At 40.5% G+C, this 15,059-nt stretch overlaps 1 protein-coding gene across 5 annotated transcripts in view; it reads right to left on the reverse strand.

Moving 5' to 3' along the window:
- Cmklr2 (chemerin chemokine-like receptor 2) overlaps positions 1 to 15,059 on the reverse strand; it is a 73,136-nt gene that overhangs the window by 3,575 nt on the left and 54,502 nt on the right. The gene's annotated exons all lie outside the window — the stretch shown is intronic.

Here is a 15,059-nt window from a genome sequence, read left to right on the forward strand (position 1 = left end):
ATCGTCTCTTGCTGAAAGCCATTGCCAAGTAGGTATGACGCATGGCATGACCCAGGTCATTTGCAGTGACATTGCATGTAAGGCGACCTTGCTCAAGGACCAGGGCGGATCCAGGTTTAAGGTGTACCCTGCTGGGAATAGGGCGTATCCTGCTGCCTCAGTTCCCGTTGAGTTCTCGCGGGATTCAGAGAGTATTTGGGATTCAGAGCCTGGTGGAGTGTGTGGATTTTGCCCAGAACATGTTTGTAGAGTGCCGGTGTGAGTTCGGGAATAAAGAATTGCTGTTTGAATCTACAAGGCTGTGAGTCGCTCGTGATTTTGTGCCCAGCCAGACTGCGGCATTTGGTGGCCTGTACGCGGAACGTCTGAAACTTAGAGGTAAGTGAAATTGCTCGCCCCTGAGGGAAGGCGAGAGAATGGGTGACCATTTCAAAAAACAATGTGTTCTTGTTTTGATTTATTTTGTTTTTGTTTCAAGCTGCCTATCCCTAGAAATTTCTCAGGCAAACTGGGAAAAATGGTTGGCTAAAGGTTTGAAGTTTGTCGGCCCTGAGGAAGAGAAAATTGATACAACGATTTTTTATTCAGTTTTTGTTTCATTCAGTTTCGGTTTTGTTTTGTGTTATCTTATTGGGTTGCGTTATCTTTATAGTAGATTAGAAATTAGTAAAAAACAAACCGAAAAGGTGTTAAGTAAATTGTTAGAGGTTCAGACCATGGAGAAAGACATTTTAGATCAAGCAAAAGAGAAGGTCTCTCGAGCTAGTCAGACAGAGGAAGAAAATTTAAAGGAAAAGGGGTTATTAGGAAAAAGGCTACAACAGGAGGCTGTTACTAACTCCGTTTTATCACCAGAGGGCATAATTCAACCAACAGCCCCACCTATGGAGACAGCTGAGTGGCCCTCAAACCCCATAGTTGATAAATGGGATCCTGAGACAGGACCTCAAAGATTAGCATGCCCTGTACTTGAACAGGTAGGAGGGCAGCGAATTCACCGTGCTTTAGATTTTAAAACAGTGAAGCAGTTAAAGGAGGCTGTAACAACCTATGGTCCCCAAGCACCCTTCACGGTAAGCGTAGTCAAGTCCATTACTAACTGGGACATGATACCAGCAGATTGGGCTAGCATGTGTAAATCTGTGCTAAATGGAGGACAATATTTGTTATGGAAGGTTGCCAATGAGGAATTTTGCACGGAGATAGCTAGGCGAAATGCAGCAGCCGGTTACGCTCAAAGAAATCTAGATATGTTGTTAGGAAAAGGACCTTATGAGGGTCAATGGCAACAAATTGAATATGATCCTGCTATATATGCACAAATTGCTGCAGACGCAGTTAGGGCATGGAAGACTTTACAAGGACATGGAGATTTACAAGGTCAGCTATCTAAGGTAATACAGAGAACTAATGAACCTTACGCTGAATTTGTAGATAGGCTTATTCAAACAGCTTCCAGAATTTTGGGGGCTACAGAACAGGCAATGCCATTTATAAAACAACTGGCTTATGACCAAGCAAATCGTTGCTGCAGAGAGGTCATTAGACCATGGAGACATGAAGATTTAAACACATATATTAAATTATGTATAGACATTAATGAACAAGGGCAAGTCTTGGCAGCTGCAGTACAACAGGCTTTAGATGCCAGGCCAAAAACATGCTACAAGTGTGAACAAACAGGACATTTTAAAAGGAGTTGCCCCATAGGAGGAGGGTTTAACAAAACTAGGTATCAAAGGAATAGAATACCGGGTATTTGCCCACGATGCCGTAGAGGGAGACATTGGGCTAATGAATGCCGTAATCAAACCACCATAGAGGGTATTCCCTTATCAAAAAACGGACCGGGGGGCCCAATGCTCTGGGGCCCACAACCACAAATATACGGGGCAGTGGAGGAACCCAGCAACACCATCAGGGTAGTGCTCAGGACACACTGTCCATTAAATCTCTCATCAGACAAACCCGAGGGAGCGCAGGGTTGGACAACTGCACCTCTGCCAGAGCAGTACTAACTCCAGAGATGGGAGTTCAAATCATTCCCACAGGAGTAAAAGGACCTCTTCCCCAAGGAACAGTAGGCTTATTATTGGGATGTAGTTCATCTACACTAAATGGACTTATGATAAGTCCTGGGGTAATTGATCCCGATTATGTAGGTGAAATAAAAATTATAGCTAGTTCTCTAAGAGGTATATCAGTAATTTCACCAGGAGATAGAATAGCACAGTTGTTAATAATACCCAGCCTACATAATAAATTTTCTAGTCGTAGTGTAGAAAGAGGTTCCAGGGGATTAGGCTCCACAGGTGTAGATTGGACTATGCTGTCTTTAAATTTAGATTCTCGCCCAATGCTAAAACTAAATATTCAAGGACATGAGTTTAATGGGCTACTGGACACAGGTGCTGACCTTAGCATGATATCTCGTCAAGAATAGCCAAAACATTGGCCATTACAACAAGCCACTCAAACGGTTCGAGGCCTAGGAGTGGCGACTAATCCCCATAGAAGTGCAATGATATTAGATTGGAAGGATCCTGAAGGATGTGAAGGAACTATACAGCCATATGTATTGGATCATCTTCCTGTAAATTTATGGGGACGAGATGTCCTAGATCAATTAGGTTTGATGTTAACAAATAACATCAATCCTAATGCGCCCACTACTAGGGCTAGACAAGGTTTTAGGAAAGAAAAAAGATTAGGAGAACAAGAACAAGGTATAGCAGCACCAATACAAATAGATCAAGGAACAGACAGACATGGGTTGGATTTTCAGAAAGGGCCACTGAGACAATCAAAATTACTTGGAAATCAGAAAGACCAGTGTGGGTTCATCAGTGGCCCCTGACTAAAGAAAAGATACAAGTAGCCCATGATCTGGTCAAACAACAATTAGCGGAGGGACATATACAACCTTCCGTATCTCCCCATAATACTCCCATTTTTGTGATCAAAAAGAAATCTGGTAAATGGAGATTATTGCAAGATTTAAGAGCCATTAATAATGAGATGGTTATTATGGGACCTGCTCAATCAGTGATTCCTCAATTGTCTGCTTTGCCAAAAACCTGGCATGTTTTAGCTATAGATATTAAAGATTGTTTTTTTTCAATTCCAATTCATCCTGAGGATAGTCCACGTTTTGCATTTACTATCCCTGCACTATATCATGAATGTCCTGATCAGAGATATGAATGGAAAGTACTCCCTCAAGGGATGGCTAACAGTCCAACTATGTGTCAAATCTATGTTAACAAAGCAATCCAGCCACTTAGAAATCAAAATCCTGAACTACAAATATTTCACTATATGGATGATGTATTATTAGCACATAAAGATAAAAACACATTGCTGGAATGTTATGCCACACTTACAAACTTATTAAAAAATTATAATCTAGAGATAGCAATAGATAAAGTACAATTAAATTTTCCAATTAATTATTTAGGAGTTCTATTATCCTCAACCATGGTCCATCCACCAAAAATTCAAATACGAGTAGATCAACTCAAATTACTTAACGACTTTCAAAAGTTATTGGGAGACATAAATTGGATAAGGCCTTATCTAGGCATACCAACAGGAGAGTTGGAACCTTTATTTGATATTCTAAAAGGTCCATCAGATCCAAATTCACCCCACATGTTAACTCCTAAAGCAAGAAAGGCATTAAAAATTATTGAAACATATATGGAAAATATGCATTTGGATAGAATTGGTATAAGTTTGCCTTTATTATTTATTGTACTACCAACAAAAAATATTCCTACAGGAGTATTTTGGCAAGAAGGTCCATTATTGTGGATACATTTATCTTATTCTCCTAACACTATTCTTACTAGGTATCCTGAGGCTGTAGGACAATTAATACTCAAAGGAATAAAAGCAGCGAAGGGAGTGTTTGGAATTTCTCCCAATAAAATTATTACTCCATATACTATTGATCAAATTGATGAGTTAGCTAATGAGTTAAATACTTGGGCAATAATTATGTGTAAATCTAATGTTACATTTGATAATCACTTACCATCTAATCCTTTGTTGTCTTTTTGGTCTAAGTATCCTGTAGTTTTTCCAAAAATGACAAGAAAAACCCCTATCATGAATGCTCCAAATATATTCACTGATGGGTCAAATAATGGTACAGCTGCAGTAGTTACCCCTGATCAAACTTTTACATTTTTAGTATCCAAACAATCAGCTCAAAAGGTAAAGCTTAATGCAGTTTTACAAGCTTTTGTGATGTTTAAAGATTCTGTATTTAATTTATTTTCTGATAGTCAGTATATAGTTAATGCTATAGTATCCCTTGAAGATGCTGGTAGGATTTCTCCTTCCTCTACTGTTTTCTCTTTGTTTTCCACTATACAAAGTCTAATCTGGGACAGAAAAGATCCATTCTTTATAGGACATATCAGGGCACATACAGGATTGCCTGGAGCCCTTAGTTTGGGCAATGATTTAGCAGATAAAACTACACGACATACATATTTTCTCTACACTAGAAGAAGCTACAAATTTTCATAAAAGATTCCATGTTAATGCTAATACTTTACAAAAGCGTTTTAAAATAACTAAGGAACAAGCCAGACATATAATAAAACAATGTCAAAATTGTGTGACCTTTTTACCACAAGTTAATCTTGGAGTCAATCCTAGAGGACTGATACCTAACCATATTTGGCAGATGGACGTCACACACTTGCCAGAATTTGGAAAATTAAAATATTTACATGTTACAGTTGATACTTCTTCCGGATTTTTGATGGGCTCCCTTCATGCCGGAGAAAAAACTAAAGATGTTATAGCTCATTGCTTACAAAATTTTGCCACTGTGGGCGTTCCTAAACAGTTAAAAACAGATAATGGTCCTGGTTATACTTCTACCTCTTTTAAACAATTTTGCTCATCATTTGGCATTACTCATATAACAGGAATCCCATACAATCCACAGGGACAAGGCATAGTTGAAAGAGCTCATCAAACTATTAAAACGTACTTATTAAAGCAAAAAGAGGGAATTGGAAAGGGGTATATATCCCCCAAAGATAAACTTAAAATAATGCTTTTTACTCTAAACTTTTTAAATTTGGATTCATCAGGACTTAGTGCTGCAGAAAGGCATATGTATCCAAAAAAATGTACATAAGCCTAAGGTACTTTGGAAAGATATTCTAACAGGACAATGGAAAGGTCCTGACCCAGTGATTGTCTGGAGTTGGGGTTCTGTTTGTGTGTTTCCACAGGGAGAACAGCAGCCGATTTGGATTCCAGAGAGACTAACCAAAGCAATTTCTACAGACCAAAAAAAAGACGATTTGACTCAAATCCATAACAGCTGATATCCAGAGCTCCAGCTTGGCTATTCTTACATCTGCGACAGTGATTAACCAGGATGCTTTTTTCAATATCTATTTTATTATTGCTTTTTCCCACATCATAAAGTTCTATTTTATTTTTGAGCTCATATAGACCTAGGTTAATGTTTTTCTGATCAGTTTTATTTTTTGACTGTGGAGTTTTTAAACATTGCAATGGAGATTTCACCTAGGTAAAGCTACAAGGCCTTTACTATTGTCTTATGTGTTGTACATTTGTGTGCACTCTTGTGTTTTGTGTTGTATGTCTGTATGTGCGTATGTCCATATTTCATATATGAGGAGCGCTCATGAAAAATGGATCCAAATTTTTTTTTATTCACGTGATTTAAATCGTTTAATTTAAATTAGGTAAACAGCTGTTAAGGATTGTTTTTAAAGGAGGTTAACAGATCTGTTTGTTTACTTTCACCTTTCCTTTTCATCATATTTAATAATTCTGTTCAGGATAATGTCTCTTTAGCATCATTGCCAGAATTCCTATCTCCATCCCAGTGCCGGTGAAGACAAAGATAAAACCAAACTACAGCTTCTATGATAGCTATCACAGTAAACTATATAAACTGATGCATCAATGAATATAACTCAACAAGTAATGCTCAATCAAGGAGTCGATTTACTTTGGGAGGAAATGGACATATTGATAGACTCCTCCACTTTGAACTGCTTGCAGAACTTGCCTGGACTATGTATCACTTGTATGCATTGTGAACTATCGTTTGGTGCAGCGAATTGTGGTAGTGCTGGCATATCTTTGCTGATGGTGTCACCAGTGATGCAATTTTTCCAAAGGAGCCGTTAATTGGCTTGGTGTCGTGGCATTTCTGTATCCTCCTCCCTTCTGCTAGTGATGGTCTAAAATTTGGGGGCCAACAGAGGTGAGGCAAAGAACCTCACCCCCCACTGGCACCAAGGCCAAATTTGGGGGCCAACAGAGGTGAGGCAAGAACCTCACCCCCCAACTGGTGCATAGGCCTATCCACAAGTATGGCTGTATGCTGGACCGGTAGTCAGTGACGGATATGATCCAATTGCAGTGGTATCAACCTAAGACAGGAGGCTGACGCCTAGAGGTCAGTTTTTCCCATGACGGGTAAGAACCATATGTTGAATTGGACAACCTACCAGGCACGGTCCTTAAGCCACATTGCTTGTCGTTTAATTAATCAGAAGTGGGGAGATGCTGAGAGCCATTGCCAAGTAGGTATGACGCATGGCATGACCCAGGTCATTTGCAGTGACATTGCATGTAAGGTGACCTTGCTCAAGGACCAGGGCAGATCCAGGTTTAGGGTGTATCCTGCTGGGAATAGGGCGTATCCTGCTGCCTCAGGCGCGCCCACTCCTTGAGTTCCCATTGAGTTCTCGCAGGATTCAGAGAGTATTTGGGATTCAGAGCCTGGTGGAGTGTGTGGATTTTGCCCAGAACATGGATTTGCCCAGAACATGTTTGTAGAGTGCAGGTGTGAGTTTGGGAATAAAGAATTGCTGTTTGAATCTACAAGGCTGTGAGTTGCTCGTGATTTTGTGCCCAGCCAGACTGCGGCAGTCTCTGTACTCCACAGTGCCTAGCACAAGTTCTAATATATCAGAGGTATTTAATATATGCTTAATAAGTGTTTGGCTCTGCTACAAATCCTGTTCAGAACCAAAGATAATTTTAAAGCCTCAGGAGAGCATTTTCAGTTTACCCTTAAATCAATGTCATTGCCAGAATCTCTGGAACCTTTACTCACAGTTCTATCCCCAGGATCCTGACTTATTCCTTGACACCAAATCATTTCCTTCAAGTGTCGTACTCCACTGAACAAGAATTGGCTTCTGTCTTTGCTGCTCTGTTCTTTCAGACCTGGGATCTTACTCTGCCCTCTCATTCCTTCTGGTAGCTGATCCTCCCCAGTGACAAATTCTTCCAGCTCACTGCATACTAGAACATGGCTACCTTCCTGGTGTCTGTGACCTGTTCTTTTAGGCTATTAGGAATTTTGCAGCCAAATAGCCCAGGTGGTGGTTTGAACTACCTTATAAAACAAAATGGCAAGTAGAAGGAACCTCCTTCTTTCAAGAAAAGCCCATGCAAAATCCCTAATAGCTCACAACGATTATCCTGACCAAAGCCAGGAGTCTCCCTCTTCCAGTATCATTACTGACCCTGCTTAGAGAGCATGATCATCACAGGGCTTGGGTAGAAGTAGAACACATGGCTCCAATTCTCCTGGGGGTATGGGGGGGCGATATCTTGAGGATGAACGGAATCCCTTCAAACAAAGCCTTGTACCAGAGAAGATCCTAATCTTCTAGAAAGCAGATGAATAAATTAATTCAAGGATCAGTTTAGGCTTGGAGACAAAGCCTCAAGAGGAGCTGAATGCTGCCCAGTGAATTATTGTAAGACTGGAAGACGCCGCACCTCACTACAAATGGGAGACACCACACGACACAGATCACCGGAGAGGTTCCGCTTTATTACCAGAGGCTGTGTGTTTATATAGGTCTAAGGAGAGGTAGCAGGGCTGAGGTAGATAACGGGTCGCCAGTTTATTGGCAAGCTCTTCCATATGTCAGTTCTGGAGCCCAAGAAGTTAATTCTTATTGGGGTTAAGGCTTCCCACTAGCAGGGTTTGAACATTGGCGCCAGCGGGAACGTTTCGCGCCAGTGAAAGAAAAAAAGAGAAGAGGGTCGTTAGGCGCCATGTTGGGGTTTTTCTCTGGGGTGCTGCTGCCGTTATATGTTTTCCCAACAATTATTATTATTATTTTGGCTACGAGGGATTGAACTCAGGAGCACTCAGCCACTTAGCCACATACCCAGCCCTATTTTGTATTTTATTTAGAGACAGGGTGTCACTGAGTTGCTTAGGGCCTCACTTTTTTTTTTTTAATTATTATTTTTTTTTTTTTGAGAGAGAGAGAGAATTTTTTTAATATTTATTTTTTTAGTTTTTCGGCAGACACAACATCTTTGTTTGTATGTGGTGCTGAGGATCGAACCCGGGTCACACGCATGCCAGGCAAGTGCGCTACCACTTGAGCCACATCCCCAGCCCAGGGCCTCACTTTTGCTGAGGCTGGCTTTGAACTCACAATCCTCCTGTCTCAGTCTCCTGAGCCTCTGGGCCAGCTGAATTCTTCATGGAAAATACATGCTAGAATTTTCCCTATGATTTAGAGCAGAAGAAAAGAAGGTAGAATACAACTATCCTATGGGGTTCTTAAGCAGATTTAGTTAACCCTTAAGGGCATATTCTTGTTTAATTATTACTCCTTGTTTGTATATTCCTTTACAGCACCTCCAGATCTGATTAAGTTTCCAAACATCCCTTACACCTCAGTTAGTCTGAAGACTATTTGTTTCCTAGGACTACCTTAACAGAGCATCATAAAATATGTTCCCAGATGGCTTAAAATATCAGAAATGTATTATCTTGCAGCCTGGAGGCTAGAAATGTGAAATCAAGGTTGTTCCCTTATGAAGGCTGTGAGGGAAAATCTATTTCATGCCTCTTCTGGTGGGTAAATGGCAAACTGGCATTCCTTGACATGTATGTACATTAGGAGGTTAGGACTTTATCAAATTGTTTTTGGGGGAGTCATGATCCACCCCTTCACAGAATCCAGAAATAGCAACCACCATTTCTGAATCCTGATCACTCATTCATTCAACAAATTCTTACTAAGTGCCTACATTTTTCAGGCCTTATTCTAGCTGGTTAGGATTCTTCATTAAATAAGAATTTTTTTTTTCCAAATTTTAGATTCTAGCAGGCAGAGATAGATAGTAAAAAAATAAAAATTATCTGGGCATGGGGGTGCGCGCCTGTAATCCCAGCAGTTTGGAGAGGCTGGGGCACAAGGATCACCAGTTCAAAGCCAGCCTCAGCGAAAGTGAGGTGCTAAGCAACTCAGTGAGATCCTGTCTCCAAATAAAATACAAAATAGAGCTAGGTATGTGGCTCAGTGCTCAAGTGTCCCTATGTTCAATCCCCGGTACCCAGAAATTAAAAATAAAAATAAAAGTCACAAGCCAGGTGTGGTGCATATCTGAAATCCCAGCTACTTGAGAGGCCAAGGTAGGAGGATCTCCAAGTTCAAGACCAGGCTTGGCAATTTAGTGAGACTCTGTCTCAAAAGAAAAAGAACTGAGGATATAGCTCAGTGATAGCTGAGCACCACTGGGTTCAATCCCCAGTACTACGATCAATCAGTCAATCAATAAAATAAAACAGTAAATTATTGTAATACTGTTTCACATATAGGTCTTAAAAAAAGTAAATTGTATCTGTGTTAAAGGTGTAAGTAATCTAGAAAGATGAAAGACAGGACAGGATGAAGGAGATGGGAGTGGTTTTAATTTTCAATAAGGTAGACTGAGTAGGACTGTTGAAAAGAGAAGTGCAAAGGCTTGAACAATGTTCCGGGAACTGCCATCCCTCCAACAGAAGGGTATCTAATGTGTTCCAGAAACAGAAGGATGTCAGTACATCTAGAATGAGGTGAGAAAAAATGAGCAAAGGACAAACAGAAGGAAAGCAGTTCAACAGGATGTGAGAGGTGAGATCATGTAAATACTTGTAGTTTGTTGGAGGATTTTGAGCAGAAAGATAAATCTGATTTGTATTATAGAAAGATGCCTGTTTCTGCTATGTTTAGAAGAGACTTTTATGGGATTCAGTGTTAGAGCACTTGCCTAACACGTGTGAGTCACTGGGTTTGGTTCTCAGTAAATAAAACAAAGGTATTGTGTCCATTTACAACTACAACAAAAACAAAAAACAAAAACAAGAGACTATTATGTGTGGTGTAGAAAGCATAGAAATCAGGAGATCAGTTAGAAAATTATTGTAGAATCCTGGCTAGAGATAACAGTGACTTAGACTAGAGTGGTAACAGTAAGGGTGGTAAGAAATTATTGGAGTCTACATTTATTTTGAAGACAGATAGAAACAATAGGTTACTTTTTTTTTTTTTTTTCCTGGAACTGGGGGTTAAATCCAGAGCTTTCTCAAATGCTAGGCAAGCATTTTACCACTGAACTACATCCCCAGTCCCTTTTTATTTTTTGATTTTGAGACAAGGACTCGCTACACAGCCCAAATTTACAATCCTCCTGCCTAATCCCTCAGGAGTCTCTGGGATTATAGGTATGCACCACAATGCCTGGCTTATGTTTTTTAATGTGAAAGGTTTCTAACTTTTAAACTATGGATTTAAAACAAAACAGCTCTGGGCCACATGCATCCCAGCTGCCAATTTGAGACACAAAGGGCAGACTTTGAGATTTTCAACAGTGATGAAGAAAACTATACATTAAAACTCTCAAGTTGGACTTTCCCATACAGAACAATAAATGCTCAGTCCTTGCTCCCAGGGAGGCAATTGCAAGACTTGGTGCTATTCAGAGGTCTCTCCAGAGATTCTCACTTCAACCTTTTCTCAATTGGTAGTGCAGACTGGCTATAAGAAATGGGACAATTCTTACCCCTGCCTCAAGGAAAAAATGTCATGGACAAATCCCTCACTTTCCTGGGTTTCTATTACTACAATAACATAAAGGACATTAATTTAATATATAATAAAGTAGAAATATAATAATGAACCAGCATCCAGTCCAGAATTGTTCTCTGCAGCTGTGACAACCTTCCTGGTCCTTGAGAGGGAATAACAAGCCCCCATGCATATCCGTCATCCTGCTTCCTGTCATCACTGGTTAGATGACTGTCCCTGCCTCATTGTATTGCTCAGATTCCCACAGCATGCGTCTTCCAGTTCCTACCTATAAGCTGTGCTTTGTCCCAGACTTGAACTCAGCCATGTTCCCTGTTCAGAGTGTAACTAACTTGGCAGACATCTTGACCCATGCTCCCACTTCTTCATCCTCTAATTTGGCAACTGGGTTATTGCCTTATTGCTACTCCTTATTCCTAGGTTCCAGTTTTGGACTGCCAGTCCTCTGGAGAACCTTGACCTCTGTTATCACATTTCTTGCCTCTGCTAGTTTGCTGTCTCCCAGGCTCCAAGCTTCTGTGCCCCCCGCACCCCGTTAGAACATTCACATGCTACCCCATTTCCTTGATACCAATTTTCATGCTTTATGGCTTCCAACTCTGCACCTGTGGTTCTCAATCCAGGGCAATTTTGCTTTGCAGGGGGATATCTGGTAATGTCTAGAAACACTGTTGATTGCCACAAGGGAGAATGGGTGGGGATATGCTACTGTCAAAGAGTCGGTAAGGGCGGGCGTGCTCCAAAATATCCTATAACGGGCAGCTAGTGACAACAAATAATTATCTGACGCAAATGTCAATGAACCAAGGTTAAGAAACCCTTATTATATTAATCTCAGCCTGAACTTCTTTCTTCTATTTCTTGCAGCTGTATCTCCTCTTTCCAAGTGGGTACTCTCATCTTGGAGTCTTAGCTCAGCCTATTATGATTCATCCGACTGACTACCAAGCAACTGTGCGAGATTGCAGACTCGTGGTCTGTGTATTTAATTTGGCTGAAAAGGTGCTCTGATTTAAACATTGGTAAATTTCACAAAAAAGATTCCAATTTTAGCTTCCTTTGATAATTTATGTTATCTCTTAATAATGGGCCTGCATTTCCCTTGGCAGAATTTGAATTCCTCTTTAAACAAGGTATAGGGTCCCTCTTTTGCTATAGTTACCACCATCAGTTCTAAATCACTCATTTGATTCACTTTCCAGGATACTGTCAACAACTGAATTTATTTATTTATTTATTTTTTTGAGAGAGAGAGAGGAGGGGGAGAGAGAAAGGGGGGAGAGAGAGAGAGAGAGAAGAGGGGGAGAGAGAGAGATAGAGAGAGAATTTTTTAGTACTTATTTTTTAGTTTTCGGCGGACACAGCATCTTTGTTTGTATGTGGTGCTGAGGACAGAACCTGGGCCGCACACATGCCAGGCGTGCGCTACTGCTTGAGCCACATCCCCAGCCCAACAATTGAATTTATAATCTTTAACACTGTACTTTATAAACATTAAGGAAAAAAAACTGTTAAAAAAAACAAAAACAAAACTAAGAGGGGACTGGGGATATAGCTCAATTAATAGAGTGCCTGCTTCTCATGCACAAGGCTCTGGGTTTAATCCCCAGCATCACTAAATAGATAGATAGATAGATAAATAGATAAAATTTTAAAAACTAAGAGAGTTGGGGAGGTAGCTCAATGGTAGAGCACTTGACTAGCGTGTCTGAGGCCTTGGGTTCCATCCTCAGTATCATTAAAAAAAAATATTTAAGACCTTGCATATATGAGGGAATGCAAATGAAGTGTGTGATAATGCAATCTCAAAATAATATTTGCAACCTTAAAGTAAAAAAATGTGGTTCACAAAGAAAGACTTACCTTGTGCATTTCTGCCAAATTTAAGGGCCTATGGAGATGTTTATTAAACTATTAAAACTAGGGAGCTGGATGTATAGTTCAGTGGTAGAGCACTTGCCTAGCATGTGTGAGGCCCTGGGTTTGATCCCTAGTTCCAAAAAACAAACAAACAAACTAGGAACTGTGGGTATAGCTCAGTGGCAAAGTGCTCACCTAGCATGTATAAGGCCCCTGGATTCAATCTTTTTATATATATATATTTATTTTTTAGTTTTTGTTAGGTGGACACAATATCTTTTTATTTTTTATTTTTATGTGGTGTTGAGGATCGAACCCAGCTCCCTGCGCATGCCAGGTGAGCGCATTATAGCTTGAGCCACATCCCTAGCCCTGGATTTAATCTTAAGCACCCTCCACTTCCCAAAAAAGGAAGAACCCAAATGAACTAAAATCAAAAACAAAAAATTGGGTTGGTATTGGACCAGGCACAGTGGGCGTGGTGGTGCAAGCCTGTAATCCCAGCAGTTTGGGAGGTTGAGGCAGGTGGATGGAGAGTTCAAAGCCAGCCTCAGCAACTACAACACACTAAGCAACTCAGTGAGACCCTCTCTCTTAATAAAATCCAACATAGGGCTGAGAATGTGGCTTAGTGGTCAAGTGCTGTTGAGTTCAATCCCTGGTACCTCCCCCTCAAAAAAATTGGTATCAAGCAGGGCATGTTGGTGCACACCCGTAATACCAGTGGCTTGGAAGGCTGATGCAGAAGGATCACAAGTTTGAGGCCAACCAAAGCAACTTAGTGAGATCTGACTAAAAATAAAAATTTAGAAGAGCTGGGAATGTGCCGAGTGCAGTGGTGTATGCCTGTAATGCCAGTGGCCGGGGAGGCTGAGGCAGGAGGATAGCGAATTTAAAGCCAGCCTCAGCAAAAGCAAGGCGCTAAGCAACTCAGCGAGACCCTATATCTAAATAAAATACAAAACAGGGCTGGGGATGTGGCTCAGTGGTCGAATGCTCCTGAGTTCAATCTCCAGGACCCAAAAAAAGGAGCTGGGAATGTGGCTTGGTGGTTAAGCACCCCTGGATTCAACACTGGTACCAAAAAGAAAAAATTGGTATTGGGCCATGCACAGTAGTATAGGCCCATAGTCTCAGCTGCTCAGTAGGCTGAAGCAGGAGGATCACTTGAGCCCAAGAGTTCCAGGCCAGGTTTGGGGACCTCCATCTCAAGAAAATAAAATAGAATAACATAAATTGTTATTATGCTTATAATCAATCACACTATGTTATATATATCTGCTTATTATTGATGGAATAAGAGAAGAAGGATAAAAGATACACAGAAAGAAAATGGGAAAATTTTCTTCAATTTAATTAAGTGGAGATACAGAAAGATACATACACATACGTAGATTTTTTGAGCGGTGATAGGAACTATGAATGCAGTCTCAGAGGTAGACTAGAGAGATGTCTGGGCTATAGAAAGAAGCTGTGTTGGGCAGTAATCAGAAATGAAAGTGGATAGTAAATGGATATGTATCTTTAGACCTAGATTTTTGTTCTTTGTTTACTTGTTTTGTAGTACCCAGGAGTGAACCCAGGAGCGCTCGATCTCTGTGCTACATTTCCAGTCCTTTTTATTTTATTTTGTGAGATAGAGTCTCTCTAAGTTGCTAAGGTTGGCCTCCAACTTGTGATCCTCCTGCCTCAGCCTCCCGAGTAGCTGGGATTACAAGTGTGTGCCACCACCTGTGGTTATTGAATGTGGGTTTCAAGTAAACACTGTCATTCATTAAACAGGAAAGGTCAAGTGGTCTTGACGGGCAGTGACTTTCTATTGAGACATCAATTTTCTCATTGGAAGAACATAATAACAATGCCAGGATGAAGCTTTTAGACCTGACTGACTGAAAATAGGAAATAGCTACTGTAGTTGTCTTAAACCATATGTGCTGCTGAAAAGCAAATAAATAATTTTGACTGAAATAAAGGCTAATATATTCATGATCATAAAAATCTCCGAGGAGTCACTTAAATAATGGCCAAACTGCACTGTGGACATGTATATAAGTGGGTCCACCCAAGCCTATTAGAAATGTGTGGAAAAGGCTTGGTGTGGAGCCAAGTTTAGGAATCTGAAAAGTCAGTGCTTAGACTCCTGTGATGAGAAGCGACATGTTTACTTCAGGGATTCGGCTGGTATGAGGACCCAAATTATCACATTCCTGGGTTATGTTGATCCAGATACTCAAATTGTCCAGTTCTGGAGTGTAACAGTATTTATTGAATTAAACAAATTGGTTTCTGATTTATTCAGATTTAGTA

Source organism: Marmota monax, unplaced genomic scaffold (assembly GCF_021218885.2).
Source record: "Marmota monax isolate L192 unplaced genomic scaffold, Marmota_monax_Labrador192_F-V1.1 WCK01_AAM20220418_F8-fsc00095, whole genome shotgun sequence".
NCBI classification, from domain to species: domain Eukaryota; kingdom Metazoa; phylum Chordata; class Mammalia; order Rodentia; family Sciuridae; genus Marmota; species Marmota monax.